Genomic DNA, 20,300 nt, shown 5'->3' on the forward strand with positions numbered 1-20,300 from the left:
TCTGCCAGTAACAGAGATGTATTACGTCAAGGAAATGGACACGCAACAGTGTGTTGTGGAAAAATGTCTTTGGTACTTGGAAAGTTGCACACAGGTGACTCAAGCAGCTGAAGTCCAGTCTCAGCTGCACAACAAGTTGAAAGTCAGCCTGGACCTAGTGACACCCTATCTAAAAAACAAGCACACAAACAAAATGTCAGTTATTAAGTTGGGGGTGTTATGGTGCACCTTTATAAACCAAGTACAGGAGGATCAGGAGTTAAGGTGTTCAAGGTCAACCTTGCTTATAGAGTGATTTCAAGACCAGTCTGAGCTATATGAGAGAAAAGAAAGAAAAGGGGAGGAAAGGGGGGTGGAGAGAGAGAGAGAGAGAGAGAGAGAGAGAGAGAGAGAGAGAGAGAAGAAGAAGAAGAAGAAGAAGAAGAAGAAGAAGAAGAAGAAGAAGAAGAAGAAGAAGGAGAAGAAACACCAGGTAGGCTACCTTCTATAGACCCTCACAACTTTGTTCCTGGATGCCCAGCCTCAGGGTCTTCTCTAGCACTGCAACAGAACACCAGCTTTCCCCCTACCCCATCCCTCCCCTGTCTTTTGTGGATCTCACAGACCAACCCCCATATCCCCTACCAGCACCACCTGCACCCCTGTCTCCCTTCCTGTCTTATCACAGTGTCCCATCCCCCAGCTCTGGCAGATACCCCCAGCTCAACTACAGGCCACACCCACCAGGCCAACGGGGCAGAAGATCTTCTCCACCCTCTGTTTCTGAGGAGACAGAAACTCTCAGGATCCTCCCTAGCATTGCAACAGGACATCAGCTACAGGCGCCCCCTTCTCCTTCCCCCAGCCTCCAGTAGCAGCAAGTACTCCCAAGAAACACACCAGGCAAGAAAGTCAGTAAAATGCTAACTCAAAGGCAACACACTCTGAAAATTCAGAGAAGAAACAGAAACCAAGGAATGAAGTACCCACCCAACAAAAGCAAATTATGGCTAGACCTAAAATCACTCTAGACCCCAATGCCTACACACCAGCTTAAGAACACAGTCAATAACACCCAGGGCAGTAAGTCTCCACCAGAGCCCAGCTGCATACAAGAGCAGACCATACATATACCAACAGCTGAAACACAAGAAAGAGACCTTAAAATCAACTATATGAAGATGATAGAGGTCCTAAAAGAGGAAATGAATAAACCCCTTCAAGAAACCCAGTAAAACACAAACAAAGGAGGAAATGAAAAATCTCTTAATGAAAGTCAAGAAAAATCAAACAGTTGAAGAAAACGAACAAAAATGTTCAAGACTTGAAAATGAAAATAGAATAAAGAAAACAGAAATGAAAGAATTCTGGAAATGAAAAATTTAGGAATTCGAACAGGAGCTATAGAGGTAAGTTTCCCCAACATAATATAAGAGATGGAAGAGAAAATCTCAGGCTTTGAAGATATAATAGAAGAAATGGATACACCAGTCCAAGAAAATGTTGAAGCTAAAAAAAACTGGCACAGTGTGAGTTGCTGCCAGTGCCTCTGAGAGTTGTGTACTTTGTAATTTTAGACCCTGGTTTTGGACATTGCAAAGCTAAGGTTCAGAATTTGTAAGATACTTTACAATAATTAGGGAAACTTCTTATAATCTTTCTTTCCAGTAAATAATGTCTTTTGGAGGAAAACAAACAAACAACAACAACAAAATCCTGGCACAAAATATCCAGAAAACTTGGGATACGATGAAAAGACCAAACCTAAAATTAATAGGAATAGAGGAAGAAGAATATCAACTCAAAGGCCCAGAAAATATATTCAACAAAATCAAAGGAGAATGCTGGGCATGGTGGCACACGCCTTTAATCTCAGTACTTGGGAGGCAGAGGCAGGAGAATCACTGTGAGTTCAAGGTCAGCCTTATCTACAAAGTGAGTCCAGGAATCCAAGGCTAACACAGAGAGACCCTGTTTTGAAAAGATAAAAACAAACAACAAACAAACAAACAAAATAAACAAAGCCAAAACAAAAAAAAAAATCATAGCAGAAAATTTCTTTAACATAAAGAAGGAAAAAAGTCCTCTTGCTACATAATAATCAAAACACTAACCATACAGAACAAATAAAGAATATGAAAAGCAGAAAGGGAAAAAAATCAAGTAACTATAAAGCCAGACATATTAGAATTATACTTTTCTTTCTTTCTTTTTGTATTTTCTTTTCATTTATTTATTTATTTGTTTATTATGTATACAGTGCTCTGTCTGCATGTACACCTGCAAGCCAGAAGAGGACATCAGATCATATTATAGATGGTTGTGAGCCACAATGTGGTTGCTGGGAATTGAACTCAGGACATCTGGAAGAATAATCAGTGCTCTTAACCTCTGAGCCATCTCTCCAGCCCCTCCTTTTGAGTTTTCAAGATAGGGTTTCTCTGTGGAGGCAGGCTGGCCTCCAACTCAACAGTGATCTGCCTGCCTCTGTCTCCCTGAGTACTGTGGTTACAGGTGTGAGCCACTATGCCAATCTTATATGTGTCTTCTTCTTCTTCTTCTTCTTCTTCTTCTTCTTCTTCTTCTTCTTCTTCTTCTTTTTAGTTTTTTGAGACAGGGTTTCTCTCTGTTATCTTGGCCGTCATGGCTGTGCTTTGTAGACCAGCTAGCCTTGAACTCTGCCTCACAAGTGCTGCGATTACAGGTGTGGGCCACGGGTGTCTTTTCTTAATGGAGACTCTAAAAGTCAGAATGGCCTGGGTAGAAGATGCCAGCACAGATTACTATACCCAGCAAAACTTTCTATCACCATAATTGGAGAAAATAAGATATTCTGTGATAAAGTCAAATTTAAACAATATCTTTCTACAAATCCAGCCTTACATAAGATGAGAGAAGGAAAACTCTAACCTAACCATGAAAACACAGGAAATTAATACTGTCAAATCAGTAAAATCAAAAGAAGGGAAGCACACATATACACCATCACCACCAACACCAACACCAACAATGACAAATGGCAGGAATTAACAATCATTAGTCATTGATATCTCTCAGTGTCAATGTTCTCAGCTGCCCAACAAAGACACAGGCTAGAGCCAGGCAAGGTGGCTCATGTCTGTAATCCCAGCACTCGGGGCAGAGGCATGTGGATCACTGTGAATTTGAGGCCAGCCTGGTCTACAAAGCAAGTCCAGAATAGTCAAAGCTACACCAAGAAACCCTGTCTCAAAAAACTGGAAGAAGAAGAAGAAGAAGAAGAAGAAGAAGAAGAAGAAGAAGAAGAAGAAGAAGAAGAAGAAGAAGAAGAAGAAGGAGAGACATGCTAACAGAATGGATGTGAATATAGGATCCATCCTGCTGCAGTCAAGAAACACACCTTGATATCAAGAATAGGAATTACCTCAGGGTAAAGGGCTGGCAAAAGATATTCCAAGCAATTGGACCTAAGAAGCAAGCTGGTGTAGCCATTTTAATATCTATCAAAATAGTCTCCAAACTAAAACTAATCAAAAGCTATAGGAAAGAGTACTTTACACTCATCAAAGGAAAAATCCATCAAGATGACATTTCAATTCTTTTTTTGGGGGGGAGGGTGCTGTTTTTCAGACAGGGTTTCTCAGTGTATCTTTGGCTGTCCTAGACTCACTTTGTAGACCAGGCTGGCCTTAAACTCAGAGTGATCTGCCTTCCTCTGCCTCCTGAGTGCTGAGATTAAAGGCGTGTGCCATCACACTGGTGACATTTCAGTTCTTAACATATATACCCCAAACATAAAGGCACCCTCTTGATGAAAAAGAAACACTAGTACAGCTTAAGTCACACAACGGCCATCACACATTAATAGTGAGAGATTTGAGTAGCCGCACTCTCACCAAGCAACAGGTCATCCAGACAAAATCTAAACAGTTGTTAAAGCAAATTGACCTAACAGATATTTACAGAACATTTCATCCAAACACAAAGAATGTACCTTCTTTGCACCTCACAGAACTTTCTCCAAAATTGACCACATACTTGGACACAAAGCAAGTCTCAGAAGAGACAAATTGAAACAACTCTCTGCTTCCTACTAGACCACCATGGATTAAAGCTGAGTATCAACAACAGAAAGCCTACAAACTCATAGAAACTAAATAGCTCTCTACTGAGTGAGAAATGGGCTAAGACAGGAATTAAGAAAGATATTAAAGACTTTCTAGAATTCAATGAAAATGAATGAATAATACCCAAATTTATGGGACACAATGAAAGTAGTGCTAAGATGAATGTTCATAGCACTAGGTACCTACATTTAAAAAAATGTGGAGCGGTCTCATACTAGCAACTTAACAGCACACCTGAAAGCTCTGGAACAAAAAGAAGTAAGCACACTCATGAGGAGTAGATGGCAAGAAACAATCAAACCAAGAGTTGAAATCAATGACATAGAAACAAAGAGAACAAGACAAAGAATCAAGGAAACAAAGAGTTGGTTCTTTGAGAAAATCACGATAGAAAAACCCTTGTCCAAACTAACTAAAAGATGGAGAAAGAAGAGAAAGGATATATATATATATATATCAGAAATGAGAAGGGCAAGATAACAATAGACACCAAGGAAAGCTAGAGAATCATAACAACATATCCTATTTATTTATTTATTTTGGTTTTTCCAGACATGGTTTCTCTGTGTAGCCCTCGGCTGTCCTGGACTCACTTTGTAGACCAGGTTGGCCTTGAACACTCAGCAATCCACCTGTCTCTGCCTCCGGAGTGCTGGGATTAATGGTGTGTGCCACAATGACCTGCTCATAACAACATATTCTAAAAATCTATACTCCAGAATATTGGAAAATCTAAGAGAAATGGATAATTTTCTCTAAAGATACCACTTACCAAAGTTAAATCAAGATCAGATAAATACATTAATTAGACCTATAACCCCTAGTGAAATAGAGCCATTATTAAAAGTCTTCCAATGAAACAAGCCTAGGGTCAGACAGTTTTAGTGCAGAATTCTATCAGACTTTCAAGGAAGAGCTAATACCAATACTTCTCAAATTATTTCATAAAATAGAAACAGAAGAAACATTTTGCAGTTCATTTTATGAGGCTACAGTTACTCTGATACCCAAACCATATAAAGACCCAACAAAGAAAAAGAATTGCAGATCAATATCCCTTATGAGCATAGATGAAAAAGTACTCAATAAAATACCTTAGAAACTGAATCCAAGAACACATGAAAACATGTGAAAATCAGAAATAAGACAAGGTTGTTCACTCTTCCCATAGCTATTCAATCTAGTACTTGAAGTCTTAGTTAAAACAATAAGACAACTGAAGTAGATCATGGGTATAAAAATTGGAGAAGAAGAAAAAAAAAAACCCCATCCTGAATGATGAATCCCACATCTAGAAAGATAAATATGGTATATATTTACTTAAATGTGGTATTAGCTGTTAAGTCAATGATAAGCAAGCTATCATCCATAGAAACCATGGAAGTATGTATAAAGTAAGAGGGAGGGAATATGGAGAAAGACAGCTAATATTAAGGGCCATTTGAGGGGTAATATGGGAACCTAATGTAGTCGAAGCTTCCTAAAATATGTACATATATGAAGGACTTCTATGTGAAATCACTAAATAATGCAGAGACAGAGCCCTCATTGGCCATCTCTCGTCACCAAAGTTTCCAGTACCAGGATTGGGCTACATCTAATTGAGTTGTTTGCCAAAGGTTTGACATCCTTAAACAACCAAAGTTGTTGCCAAAGCTATAAATTGCTCTCCACAAACCGTCACCAAGGCCACAGTGATGAAGACAACACCTATATAATTCACTGAATATGAGAAAGTAGATCTAGTGCCTCCATAGTACTTTTACCCTTATATTTTTGCTGCAGGAAGGTACTCTGCGTGCTACAAAGGGAGAAAAGCAAACACCAGCCCAACCAAACCCTTTGATCTACAAAGGTGTTCTGCCTGCAAGTTATGTTAGGGTGATAGTAGCACAAAGCTTGTAGGAGTAGCCAACCAATATGGGGTTTGACTTAAGGCCTGTGCCACAAAATGGAACTCATACCTGACACTTTTGGGTGATCAAGGACTCAAGACTAGATAGCTAATGGACCTAGGGTAAAACCAAAATCTACTATTCTAAGACAAAACAAAGCAAAACAAAATAAAACTGACTTTTAATGACATATGGCCATACTCACAGATCAGTGCCTTGTTCGCTCAACCATCATCAAAGAAGCTTTCTCCAGCAACAGACAGGAACAGATACAGGGATCTACTGCTAGACATCACATAGAGAGTGAGAGACCTTGGAACACTCAGCTCTAAGTGGGGTGTCTCCATCAAATACCTTCTCTCAGGGCTCAGGGAACCCTGTGGAGAAGGAGGCAGAAAGATTATGAGAGTCAGAGGGCATGGGTGACATGTAGGATACAAATCTCTACAAATTAATATGGACAAAGCTCATATGAACTCATAGGGACTACGGCAGCACACACACGGTCTGAATGGGTCTGCATCAGGGTCTCTGTATATATATTATGGCTTCCTGTTTAGTGTTTTTATGAAATTCCAGGGAGTGTGAACTAGTGGGTCTCACATTCATGTGCTTCTTCTTGCCCTCTTTTTCTTCTGTTTGCTTTGCCAAGTCTGATGTATTAGTTTTATATTATATTAAATTATATTAAATAATTATTATATGATCCCTTAGAAACCTATTTGTTTTCTAATGAAAGAAAAAACTATTTTCAATAAAAGAAAAAAAAAAAAACCCAGAAATGGTTACATGGTTTTCACATCATGGTTCTTTGCTGAGGACGTAGGGGTCTCTGGAGTGATGGCTTTGTGACATGACAGTGAGTTTGGTTTGATTTCGCTGGGGAAGGCATAATGATTTGCAGGTATTCTGTGATAAGGTGCTAATTTTAAAGGTTATTGGGATAAACTGTATGCATTGTATAGGGTTGTCACTTTTATCTCTTTAAATATGTCTGTTTTTATTACTTTCTGATGACTGTCTCACTGTGCTAAATATTAAACTAGCTCCTTTTTATTTAGTCATTATTTTAAAGAGTTATGAGCTTCATTGTGCCAACTTTTTAATTTAATTGATTAAAAGCAAAACTCATTTTCTTAATCACAGTTTGCCTGGAACCACGCAGCTCAATGAGAGTAGGACAAAGTATGAAATCCGTAGTGCTTGGAGCTAAAAAAAAGTTTTGAACAGTGCAACAAGTGTAAAATCATACCCAAATAAATGATGTCAATTAAGTGACGGAGATGTGGTTTAAATAAAGTAACCAACGAATGGGAATATTTTTACATTCCAAAAAATATTAAGCTCTTATTGTTACTTTTATTCTTGGTTTGGAGAATTTATGCATTTATCTCAAGAACAGTATAGGACTAGTGGGCCCATTAGTGAGACTGAAAACAAAATGATCGTTGTCTGCTGCTGGATTTTGGGTTCAGTGTTGTGGAGAAGGAAAGAGAAATGGAAAAAGGGAAGGAGGGAGAGAGAGAGAGACAGACAGACACACACACACACACACACACACACACACACACACACACACACACAGAGAATACCCACCACACTGTGTGTTTATGCCATTTATACAGGCACACTGATCTCTCGGCTCGGCATGGGTGTAGACATTCACACATTTGATTCTGTGGTTGGGAAACAAGTATACATTACCTTTGATCTCCTTGACATAGTGTTTTTCATACATGTGATTAACTCTTGGGCTATAATGAATCGTAGCCCTGAGGGGAGTCTCTTGGGAAAATCAGGATTAAACTGGGTATAGGAAAGTCATGTGATACTGGGTAGAAAGCTACAGAGTAAAGATGCCAGAGAGAATATTTGGAGTATTTGTCTTTATTTTTATCTAGTATTTATTTATTTTGGGCGGGGGGGTTTGAGACAAGGTTTCTCTGTGTAGCCTTGGCTGTCCTATACTCACTTTGTAGACCAGGACGGCCTCAAACTCACAGCAATCCGCCTGCCTCTGCCTCCCGAGCACTGGGATTAAAGGCCTGAGTATTTGTCTTTAAATGCGATGTCATTCCATAAGGCATATTTCATTCATGGAGAAGAAGCAACATCAAGTTTCAGGTTTGGAAGACTGAGAACGCCGTTTGCATCTGATCACCCAGGGGCCCTTCTGTACAAAATCCTCTGCTGGTTCCGAAAGGCAGGCATTTGAACACTACCTATTTTGCTGAATGCAGGTCTCTTCCCAGGCACCAAAGTTTCCCTTAGCTTTCCTGCATTCACTGTATTATAAAGAAAATAGAGGCATTACTCCCACAAGTAAGTCCACATGGTTGATATTACGCTTTTATCTGGAATTAACAATACACGGGGAGGGAAGTTTGCTCTCCTTTAGAGCCATCTTGTAGGGCTCCTGGCAAAGCTGTGCCCCGCATGTCTTCATGACTGATGCAAAGCTGAAGACCACATCAAGGACATGGGTACCGGATGTTCTCACACAGGCAGGCAGGCACACACACACACACACACACACACACACACACACACACACACACACAGAGTGAACTTACATGTATTTATCATAGAAACAAAGGCAAATGTGTAGCCAGATTTTCCTTTCTTCTATAGTATGTGGTATTTTTATGCCTTTAAAACAATATTTGTGTTATTTCTTTTGGTCCTGAGAACAGGGAGGAGCTCAAGCAGTCGGATACAGATAGTGGTCCTCGTGGTGTGCTTGTAGACCGACAAACTCTGAATCACCTACAGTAGTTTGAAAATAATCTGCTGACTCCGGTCCTGGGTGCAGGTCTAATCACACAGCTGACAGGCATCTAGGAGACCCTCACTGCAGCTCTGAGTGGCAGAATCACTGATGTAGGTCCTTCCACATGCTTTGTTCCAGAGTTCAACACCTAGAAAACAAACTGAGACTCAGAAGTATGTATTTGACCTGAGCCACTAAGCTAAAAACAAACCAAACCAGACAGACTAATAAACAGCACAAGCCTCTGAGGTGGCTCGGTGAACACATTTGCTACAGCCTGATATTCTGAGTTCAGTCTTGGGAGGAAACACATTGTGGAAGGAGAAAACCAACGACCACAAGTTTCTCTCTGGCCTCTGTATGCCATGGCATGGCAGAAACGCCCCCGCAATGCAGCAAATATAAAACAAAACAAAACAAAACCAAAAAAACCTAAAATTCAGAACTGATGTCTGTGGTGTTGCCTTTTTAGTTTTATACTTTCCTTAAGACATGGTGGAAGAAGCCCACGTTACCACTGTCTGAAGTCAGAAGCAGGTTTTACCAAGCAAGGACCGCATAGCATCTCTTTCTTCTTGGCACATCTCAATTTGTCTTAAGAAAATGTTTTGGCCAGGTGTTGGTGGTGGCGCACGCCTTTAATCCCAGCACTTGGGAGGCAGAGGCAGGCGGATCACTGTGAGTTCGAGGCCAGCCTGGTCTACAAAGTGAGTCCAGGACAGCCGAGGCTACACAGAGAAACCCTGTCTCAAAAAAATAAAAAAGAAAAAAGAAAACTCTGAGAAATAGTTCCCTTCAAATGACATAAACAGTCTGTTGTCTCACCGGCAAGTTAGCTTCCATTTTACTTCTAGTTTAATTACATTCATTAACTAACTTTAATACTTAAAAAAAAAAAAAAAAAGGCTCTCTCTTCATGGTTCTGGCTGTCTTGGACTTCCTTATGTTGATCAGGCTGGCCTCAAATTCACAGAGATCCTCCTGCCTCTGCCTCTGCCCACTCAGTACAGGGATTAAAGGCGAGCACCACCTTACTTGACTTAAACTTTCCTTATTCTTTTACATATATGCAATGGAAAGTGATATACCCATTCTTATCTGCTTGAGTTTCATTCATAGATTTACTTCCTTCATTTTATCTGTGTGAGTATTTGCCTGCATGTGTGTGTATGTGCCATGCATGTGCCTGGTGACTGTGGAGGTCAGGAGAGGGCCTTGGACTCCCTGGAACTGGAGCGACAGATGGTTTTGATTGACCGTGTGGGGGCTGACACACTGAGAGCTCTTACTGCCGAGTCCAGCAGATTAAGGCACCTGCAGCCAAGCTCGATGACCTGACTTGAACTTCTGGACTTCACATGGCAGACGGGAAGGACCGCCTCTTTATCTCCCACTCATCTACTTTTGATTTCCAAACCGTCCTGATTTGTCCGTGGGATCCCTGTATCTTTAGGCAGTGTTTGGGGTTCCCTTTGCTGTTTTGAGGGGGCTGACTGTGGTCTTTGTCCTTAGCCTCCCCTGTGTGCCCACGACCAGCATCACAAGCCAGTGGTGTGTGTATGATCACGGAAGGGCCTTTCCCAGCATCCCTGATGTAAGGCTGTGAAGCGAGGGGGAGGATTCAAGAGCAAAATCCCATTCTCAGCGTCTTTTCTTTCTGAATCGTATCCATCAGAGCTCATCTGAAAAGCAAAAGAACCTGAATATGATGATGCGCTGTGATTACTATATTAATGTTAGCATGATGTCATGATAATCCTTAGTAGAGGAATCTACATAAATATGGGAGAAGGAGCAGATTTAAAAACCACTCCCCGGGCTGGCAAGACAACTCAGCAGATTAAGGCACCTGCAGGCAAGCTTGATGACCTGAGTTAAATTCCTGGGATTCACACCGTAGAAGGGAAGGCCCAACTCCAGTGAGTTGTCCTCCGAGCTCCACACATGTACCATAAAATGAAGAGATGTAAGTGAAAAAGGAAAGCCCGAACAAAAAAAAAAAGCACTAACTGGCTTTTCTGACATCCTGGCTCTGAGAAAACTCAGAGCTTGAGGAAACTCCAGGAAGCCAACACGTGAAGACGCTGAACACAATATGGAGGAGAGCTGCTGAAGACATCCACAGGGAAAGTGGGTCACATGGTGAGGGTGGGAGGGTAAGGGCAAGCTAGAACTACAGACACCTGGACAGGTCTTTCCTTGCATCTAACCCTCGATGCCAGGCTGCAAAGTCTAGGCTGTGTCCTCATCTCCACCTTCAAAAAGTCTCGTGCAAATCTCATTTTTCCCATCAAGTTTGACCTGGATCCATAAGCAAAAAGGGATGCTAGGAAGGTTCTTCTGGCTTAGCCAAGTTGATAAGTCATCAATATAAAACCTTGACAAGCATTATCTGTGTAATGCACATATGTTTATTTTGCCTGAGGGGTTGGGTCTTTTTTGTTTGTTTGTTTGTTTTTGTTTTGTTTTGTTTTCGAGACAGGGTCTATCTGTGTAGTCTTTGGTGATCCTGGACTCACTTTGTAGACCAGGCCAGCCTCAAACTCACAGCAATCTGCCTACCTCTGCCTCACAAATGCTGGGATTAAAGGCGTGTGCCACCACCGCCCAGCTCATGTGGCTTCTTATAGGAGGTTAGACTGCCTTCCCGACATGGTGCTTCATAGGGAGGCATCCCCATACAGCAAACTGGCAGCTGTGAAAACCTTTTGAGGTCTCGTTTCAAAGCCATAACAACATCCTTGTGCACTTTCTTTTTTTTTTTTTTTCTTTTTTTGTCAGTGCTTTTTAGAAGGTAAGATCAGATTCCAGATTCCAGAGAACGGAAAACTTCTTATGGGAGGAGAGGCCAAATGCTGTGGCCCTGTCCTTCAAAATACAATAGCAGTTTAGCAGTTTAGAAATAAGATTACCTTTCAGGGACTGGCTAAAAAGCTCAGCTGGTGAAGGCACTTGAGACACAACTCTGGTGACCTGAATGTACTTCAAGAGAGTTGTCCCCTAACCTCTACATGGGTGTGCTGGCATATGTGCAACCAACCCCTTTCCCCTCCCCCACAAAATTAATTAAAGTTTAATTTTCAGTTAGGTTTCCTCAATAAGACCCTCCAGCCCTCCCATTCACAGGTTAATCCTTATGTCAACCACTCATACATGGTGCTGATTCTGTCCCTCTCTCCCGCTTGGCGGTGACAAGGCATTTTTGACTCTACAACTGGCTACTGGCATCTATTAGACAGAGAGCAAAACCGGCACTAATTATCCTTCCCCTTGTAGGACAGCTCCTCCAATAGGGTCTGATGCCTCATGTTGAGGAGAAGTTGCTCTAAATGGATATAATTCCAGCTGGTTGCCTGAGGGCTTCAGTCAAGAATATTTCACAGACCGAAGTTATTTAAAATTTTGAAAGGATCATAAATTTCTTTGGGGGATGGAAAGGGCCTTCAGGTACAAGACCTGCCTTTCAGTCATTCATTATTTACGAGGGAACCATTTTAGATAGAACACAGACCACTCGGGCTCTTCTATAAGATCAAATGGAAATGATACCCAGGCTCTTGAGACTCTGCCTATTTTCAACTTTCACCTCTCATTGTAGCCTCTGAGCAAAAACTAAGAGATGTGTTTGCTTGTGAATGTGTTCAAGTGTATGTGTGAACACACACACACACACACACACACACACACACACACACACACACACACACACCATCCTTTAGCCATTTTTGTCAGAAGTCTTTGGAGGACTTTACAGCATTGTGTTAAAGGCTAAGAGGTGTGTATTAACTGGCCAAAGTCATGGACTCATTAAATTGGAAATAATTCACATCAAACGGGTAATTTTTCCAGCTGTAGCTTTTATATATAGATTTACAAAACGTTCTGTGGATATCCTCCTAAACTGTTCTTAGGAGAAGTTGAAATCTTTAGAGTTTTCCCTCTCTTACTAAACAGAGCAACCTAAAAACAAAATAGGATAAACTGGTGAAAACAGAGCCCCAAGTAAACCAACGTTACATGCAACAATAATTAGATTATTGTAGGGCAGAGAAGGATAAAGTGTAAAAGGAGTCCCAAGGGTAGTTTGCCATCGTTTCTAAACCAGAATTTTAGACGTGGGAATGGAATGGCAGCAGTTTGGCTGTGTGGCTCTGCTCTACGCTCCCACTCAGGCCTAGGTGTGCTGGTGGCTTGGATGGCCACCAAGTCAGCTCCTTCACCTCTCGCCCTAACACAGCCCATCTGCTCCCTCCCGAAGGTATGTGATCACAGGTGTGTTATCGAATCTCCTCCCAACTGACAAAGCAGTGAGTGCTAACGACAGGGGAGAAAAGCTACATAATTTGAATTCCTAAGTAGAAGGGTATTGCATCAGCTCAGGCCTGAGGAGGGAGGAAGTTCTTGAAAATTCAAGAATCCATTGTGATCAACAAAATAGTCCCCAGATCTCTGAGGAGACCACACCTGCTGCCCTGGCGGCAGACTAATTCCTCTTTCCTGCTTCAAGGGTAGGTGTTAGGAGAGCGGCATTTTACTGGTGAGAAATTGCTGAAATCTGTTTGCTTAACAAAGCAATTATTGATAACCTGTAATTGCTGCCCAAATCACAAACTTTCTAGTAATTCTTCATCTGGAGAATGATAGTTACTTCTATTTCAGAGAAGACTAACAAATAATATTATAATAGAAACATATCTGGAAAGAATAACCTTTAAACTATGAAATGTCATCTCCACACATTAGACTGATATTTCTGAAGCAGTGAGCACATTGCGTTTTCTGCTTTAGGAGTTAGCCTTTGACACTCTCAATGGGTATCTCTCACTTTAGGACAATAGCCGTGGACAATGAAGCTGGCGTCTTTAACTTGTGGTGCCACAGAAATCTTTTCTTTTTTTTTTTTCTTTTTTCTTTTTTTTTTTTTTTTTTTTTTTTTTGTCTTTTTTCAAGACAGGGTTTCTCTGTGTATAGCCTTGGCTGTCCTAGACTCGCTTTGTAGACTAGGCTGGCCTTGAACTCACAACAGTCCGCCTGCCTCTGCCTCCCGAGTGCTGGGATTAAAGACGTGTGCCACCACGCTCGGCCAAAATCTTTTCCTTGAGAGAGCTCAACAGGAAGAAACATTTTGAGGAGCAGATAGAGGACCTTTGGGGGAGCTGTCTGGAAGGTAGTGACTCTGCAATGGGGACCAGGCATGCTTTATCAGCCTCAAAGTAAGTGCTCTGTTTCCTTTTTTTATTTGTTTTTGTTTGTTTGTTTGTTTGTTTTTTCGTTTGGCTCTTAAGGCTCTTCCTCCTTATGCTCAGAAGTTGGCAAGAGCAGCTTCTGTGACACTGGCCTGTATCTTGAGCTCTTGAACTTGAAAAGCACTGCTTTCCACAGCACAGGTACTCATTTAAACAGCTTGCACCAGGGGCCCCAGCCCTTCCCAAGCCTTTCGTTCAGTTGCTTCTTGTACGTGAGAACAGTGAGACTAGCAAGTTATGACCCTTCTGGCAGCCCACGTGACATGTGGAGAGGCTGCCATACCTCTTCAACGGATGCTTTAATACAGACAGAAGGAGTGCAGTGGAAGGGTCCAAACTTGGATTTGAGGAGAAGAGGGCACATGTTTTTAGCCCCCTTTTTAAACTTGTAAAATAAAGACAATCCCTCCTAAGCTGCTAAATTGTAGCATTGTGGTAACAATGTCTTGGATGTGAGTAAATTAGTTTTGTGGCTGTTTACTCCTTGGCATAGTATAATTGTAACTAACTGATAACTACATTGTTAAAAACCATAGTCCTTCAAGTGTGCTTTCTACTTATTTTTTATATTTATATCTCAGACATATGGATTTGTTACTGAAGCACAGATTTCAGAAGATTAAACGTTGAAACTTAAATGCCTGGGAATTCTAACAAGAGGTACGGGAGAACCAGAGAGGCATCCTAGCTTTCCAAGACCAAATGCACCACATTCTCATTGGAATTTCCCACAGCACTGTGGTTTTTGCAGTCATCTAATCTAAAGAGCACCTTTAAATACTGTAAACACTGGCTAAAAACATCTTCTGGGTTATCAATTTTAAACCAGAGTCTAACTGAGAGTGCTGACTGCACCAAATAGTGCTGAAACAGACAGAATTTGTGTCCTATTTTTGTGTTCCATGCCACCAGGAACACCTTCCTTACAACGTATTCTTCCAAGGTGCTAATTCATTAAATGAACAGCACACGTTAAACCCCCAGGCATCACATCCTTCAAGATGCTCCCACGTTGCCTGTATTCCTCATACTCCTCAGGATGGTTTGGGGGCCACAGAAAGCCCAACAACTGTTTCAGAGCATGCCTCCTGGAGTGTCAAAGAATTATGCACAAATAAAAGCCTGGGAGGAATGTGTAAGATGCTCAAGTAAGCATCTTAAAGAATGGATAGGAAGGACTCAGAAGGTTTAAACCACCAAGCAGAAATTGAATTAGAAATGGATAGGCAGAAAGCACATCTGAACAGAGATGCAAAACAAAATACATAAACAGCAGGCTGGAGGCTCAAGACCTGGTGGGACAGAGCTGTCCACTGATTCTAAATGGAATATTTCTTTGATGTGCTGTGATTTAGACAGCAAGAATGAGAACATAGGCATATTAAAAAAAAAAAAAAAAACCTAAGAAATTCTTTAATAGCTTCCTTCCCTCTCTCCCTCCCTTCTTTCTTCCTTTCTTCTTTCTTTCTTTCTTTCTTTCTTTCTTTCTTTCTTTCTTTCTTTCTTTCTTTCTTTTCTTTCTCACTATGTAGACCATGTTGGCTTCACACCCAGAGATCCACTTACTTCTGTCTCCTGAGAGCCATGGTTAAAGGTGTATGTTACCATGACTAGATGTACTTTGTTCTTTTTATTTTATCCTGTCCTATGTCAATTACTATGGTTTCGAGTCTGGGATTGAGGGGTGGGATGTGTGCAGGTATGTGTCTCTCTGTATGAGCGTTTATGCATGTGTATGTATGTGTTTATGTGGGTTTAGATATTCAGCCTTAATTGCAAAATAATATTTCTGAGGTGTTGTCTCAGGTAGAGCTAATTAAAAAAAAAAAAAAAAAGGAACTGCTTATTACCCATATATTTTGCTTGAATATAGAAAAATACATTTATATTTCATTTTAACAGTGAAAAGCTGGCCATAAAAATAGCTAGCTCCACATATGGAAGATAAAGTGGGGAACTCTCACTGAGTCAGGCGTTCTAGGACAAAAATATGTTTGTGCAGGTCACTATTATTGTGTACATTTCACTATGGTTTTGTGCCTCTTTAACATATTCCTATTCTGATGTTACACTCAATTTATTTACATACTTGTTGACTCACTCTGAAACCTGAAAAGTCATTTCCAGCCTTCTCAAGAACATTCCTTTCTTTCTTTCTTTCTTTCTTTCTTTTCTTTTTCTTTTTCTTTTTCATTTTTTTTTTTTTTTTTTTTTTTTTTTTAAGACAGGGCTTCTCTATGTAGCCTTGGCTGTCCTGGACTCATTTTGTAGACCAGGCTGGCCTCAAACTCACAGAGATCTGCCTGCCTCTCCCTCCCTGAGTTCTGGGTGTAGCACCATGCCTGGCTGAACATTCATTTCTTTAGGCTGTTTTGTGCCTCCCATCCTTACGGAAGTCTAGTGGAATAGATTGTACCTTCTAGCTCACAGTAGTCAGATTCTTTAGCTGGATCTGCAGAGGACCCCAGTCCTGTCCTGCCTATTGAGTTTCATTGAAAGCCGGGGAGCAGAGGTTTAAGTTTTGAATGGGGTGTGTCTATGAACTATTCCTATTATAAGCTAACTGGCTACATTTCTTTACAAAGAAGTTTTACAGGTTGATTTCAAGTAACAAATCAAACTTCAAGGTTTTACTGGCACTGTAGATAGCATCTTTGGTTGTCTTTTTCTCTGACCACAAACCATCTATAGCCCATGAAAACACATACACACACACACACACACACACACACACACACACACTCATACTTACACACACAATCACACTCATACACAATTTCATACATATTCTCTGTCTCCCCCCCCCCACATTTGACCTTTAAGTTTAGCATAGTCTCTAGAATGTCATTACCTTTTTTCATATTTAATGATTTATGTATTGTTTACATAGCAGAGACATGCACACACACTTGTGGAAGTCAGAGGATGACTTGTAGGGGTTGTTTTGTGGGAGCAGTTTCCCTTTTCCCACCATATAGATTTCCTACATGGAACTGTTGTTTTAAAGGACCTTCTAAGTTCTTTCTCTCTGTTCACACCCCGCCTCTGGCCACACCTCCCTCCCTAAGAGGCCATCAACACTGTCCTATGCCTCTTTGGTCCACATATGTGATGTACTTGAAAAGATTCTGTTCTTTCCTCCTGAAGACCCTAGAAAAACACCATCAGAAAAGTTGCTTCTATGGATCAGAGTTTCCATGGTTGAAAGCCATGACTCTTGTGTCTTTCTCAAGAACGAATGCTCAGCAGTAGATGGTCAACACAGAATGAGCACAGTGGTATTTTTGTAGACATCTTGTCTCATTCTGCTTTGCTTGGACATTTTTTGTCTTCTCAGTCTTTTGTTGATTTTAGTTTCTGTTTTTTGTATGTGTTATTTGTTTGTTTTAAAAATAGAGAAAGAGTAAATGAATGCAAAGTTGGGTGGGAGGAATTTGAGGACAGAAAATACCATCAAAATATATCCTATGAAAAAAATTGTTTTTTCAAGACAGGGTTTTCTTTGAGTAGCCTTGGCTGTCCTGGAACTCACTCTGTAGACCAGGCTGGCCTTGAACTCAGAGATTCACCTGCCTCTGCCTCCCAACTATTGGGGCTGAAGGCATGCACCACCACTACCTAGATGAAAAATGTTTTAATTAAAACAAAAACAAAAACAAAAAGTTTCCAGCTGTGGTGATATAGGATGGTAGGATTTGCTAAAGGGCAGAGGCAAGAGGATCAGGAGTTCAAGGCCAGACTGAAGTATGTGTGTTTGTGGGTTTTAGCCAGTTGTGGTGGTAAACCTTATTAATCCTAGCACTTAGGAGGCAGAGGCAGGTAGTTCTCTGAGTCTGAAGCCAAGCCTGATCTACACTGTGAGTTCCAGGACAGTAAGAGCTATATGGCGAGACCCTGTCTTAATGTCCCCAACCCCCAACAATTTTTTTTTTTTTAAGAATGAAAAAGAAAGCCTTTGGTGTGACCTGAGAATCAGATAACGTCCACAAATTAATTTGGAGCTTGAGACAGAAACAAGGTGACCTGGGACATGTTCAGGTCTCTCCCAAAGCGAACAGAATTGGCTTGAGCTGAAAACAAAATAGGCATTACTATTTTCAAGTTATTGTGAATTTGCATGGAGTACTCTACTAGTTCTAGAAAATTCCTTAGAGTTACCACAAATACTCAAGAGCAGCTCATGAGTGATGAGGATGAGCACACTTCGTAGGGGCCTTTCAGAGTGACTTTTCTTTCAGGGCCTACATGCTCTGTGAGAGCTCAGATCACGGTGCACTGGGAATTCCAGAATGATGTCATGGGTACCCGAAACACGTGGTTAGGCAGTAATGATGCCATCTACACTTTCTGGGTGTCATTTCTGACAAGGAATCTGAGCTTTCTGGCGAGAAGGATGCACACCAGGGTGTACAGAGAATCATGTTGTGGTGACTTCCGCCCTGGAGCACAAGCACAGCTTCCTGTTTTGGTCTGATAGTTTCCCCTTGGGCTTTCAGAGACGCAAAATTACCCACACAGAGATAGGTTGCCCATGAAAAGAACATATGTCTTATTTTTGGAACGCTTTCTTTCACATTATCTCTGTCATTTTGTTCTACAAATCCTGTTTCCCTTTGTATTTTATGTCATATCTTGACAGTAATTTCACCCAACTTTAGAACTACATTTTCCCCCTTTAAGGCTTTTATTTCTTATTTATTTCCTTTATCATCTCTAGGTCCTGCTCGTGTTACTGTTTTATTCGTTTACAGTGTTAATGGCCTTCTTAAGGTCTTAAGATAGACGTTTTAATTCATTAGATCAACCATTTGGAAATACTTGTGAATGTCTCAAGTTACCAAGTGGGCTGTGCAAAGAAACCTTCAACATTTTTTCTGCATCCCAGTTGTGTATATTTTGGGTAGGAAGCTATGTTTGCATGCACAGCAGTAAAAATAAAAGATGGTTGCTTCTTCAGAAGGAAAGGAAGGAGGGTCACACTCATTTGTCAGTCATGTGCTTTGTGGCCATTGGACACATTCATATGTGAATGGCCTGAGTAAGTATTTGTTCAGGTGTTCTCATTGGATTTTATTGTTAAATTATAGGATTTTTTCATGTAGCATGAATGCATGCGTGTGTGTGTGTGTGTGTGTGTGTGTGTGTGTGTGTGTGTGTGTACATGTCTATGCATAAAGGAGTTTTAACCCAACAACATGGCTGCTCTGACAAGGGATCACATCTAGAGACCTAGGTTTGTGTGATCCAGCTGGGATCCAGATATGCTCTTAGTACATACCTATAATGCCTCTGGCTGGAATATAGACAACATACCTTTAATTCCTTTGGCTGGAATTTAGTATACACCTTTAATCCCGAACAATTGGGTGTAATTGAGTGGCAGACAAAGTGGCATATCAGAGAAAGATTTGACAGAATGAGACTGAGATAAGATACACCTAACTCTCGAAAGAACAGGCAGGGGGAAAAAAAAAAAAAGCCAGAGCAGTGCAAAGACAGAGCAGGAGAATGCGTCGAAACAGTACCGTAAAGTTTGGTGCAGTTCAGTTGAGTTCACGGGGTTCAGAGACAGTGGTTCCAACTAGAGCAATTCAGTGAGAATCAGAGAGAAGGCAGTTTGAATCAGTCAGCTTGGAGGGGAGTTTTGAGCCAGAATTGCTGAATTGAACGAGTTAGTCAGAGCTCAGAAAAAACTAGAAAGGGTGTGCTTATTCAGCAGTAAGTTTTAGAGGTCTAGATTAGCAAACAGAGGCTTGAATCTGAAGCCTTCAAGGTCAAGGCTTGCAGAAGATTAGATTGTGCAGAAGCGAAATACTCTGGGCTCTGCCTAAGTCATACATTAGTAAAGCTCTCATCTCATTCCCTCATCTGAGGAAATAAATATATTTACATCTATGTTTTGGTATGTGCTTTTTTTTTTACTCATTAGTTCAAACTTTCATGTTCCATGAAACCCATTAATATTCTCCACCCCCTTTGGATTTTCAAGACAGGGTTTCACTGTGTAGGCCTGCCTGTCCTGGAATTCTCTCTGTAGACCAGGCTGGCCTCCAACTCAGAGATCTGCTTGCCTCTGCTTCCCTGAGTGCTGGGATTAAAGGCATGTACCACCATCCCCGGCCATATATATTTTCCTTTAAATGAAATCTTTGTACATATGTGTATGTGTGTGGATATGAGTGTGATGAGTGTGTGAGTATGTGTGTGTATGAGTGTGTGTGTGTGTGCATGTGGAGGTAAGGGGACAATCTCAGTGTTGGTTCTGCTGTCATCTGGCTTGAGCCAAGGTTGTTTTTCTGATGTA

Source organism: Acomys russatus, chromosome 11 (assembly GCF_903995435.1).
Source record: "Acomys russatus chromosome 11, mAcoRus1.1, whole genome shotgun sequence".
Lineage (NCBI taxonomy): Eukaryota > Metazoa > Chordata > Mammalia > Rodentia > Muridae > Acomys > Acomys russatus.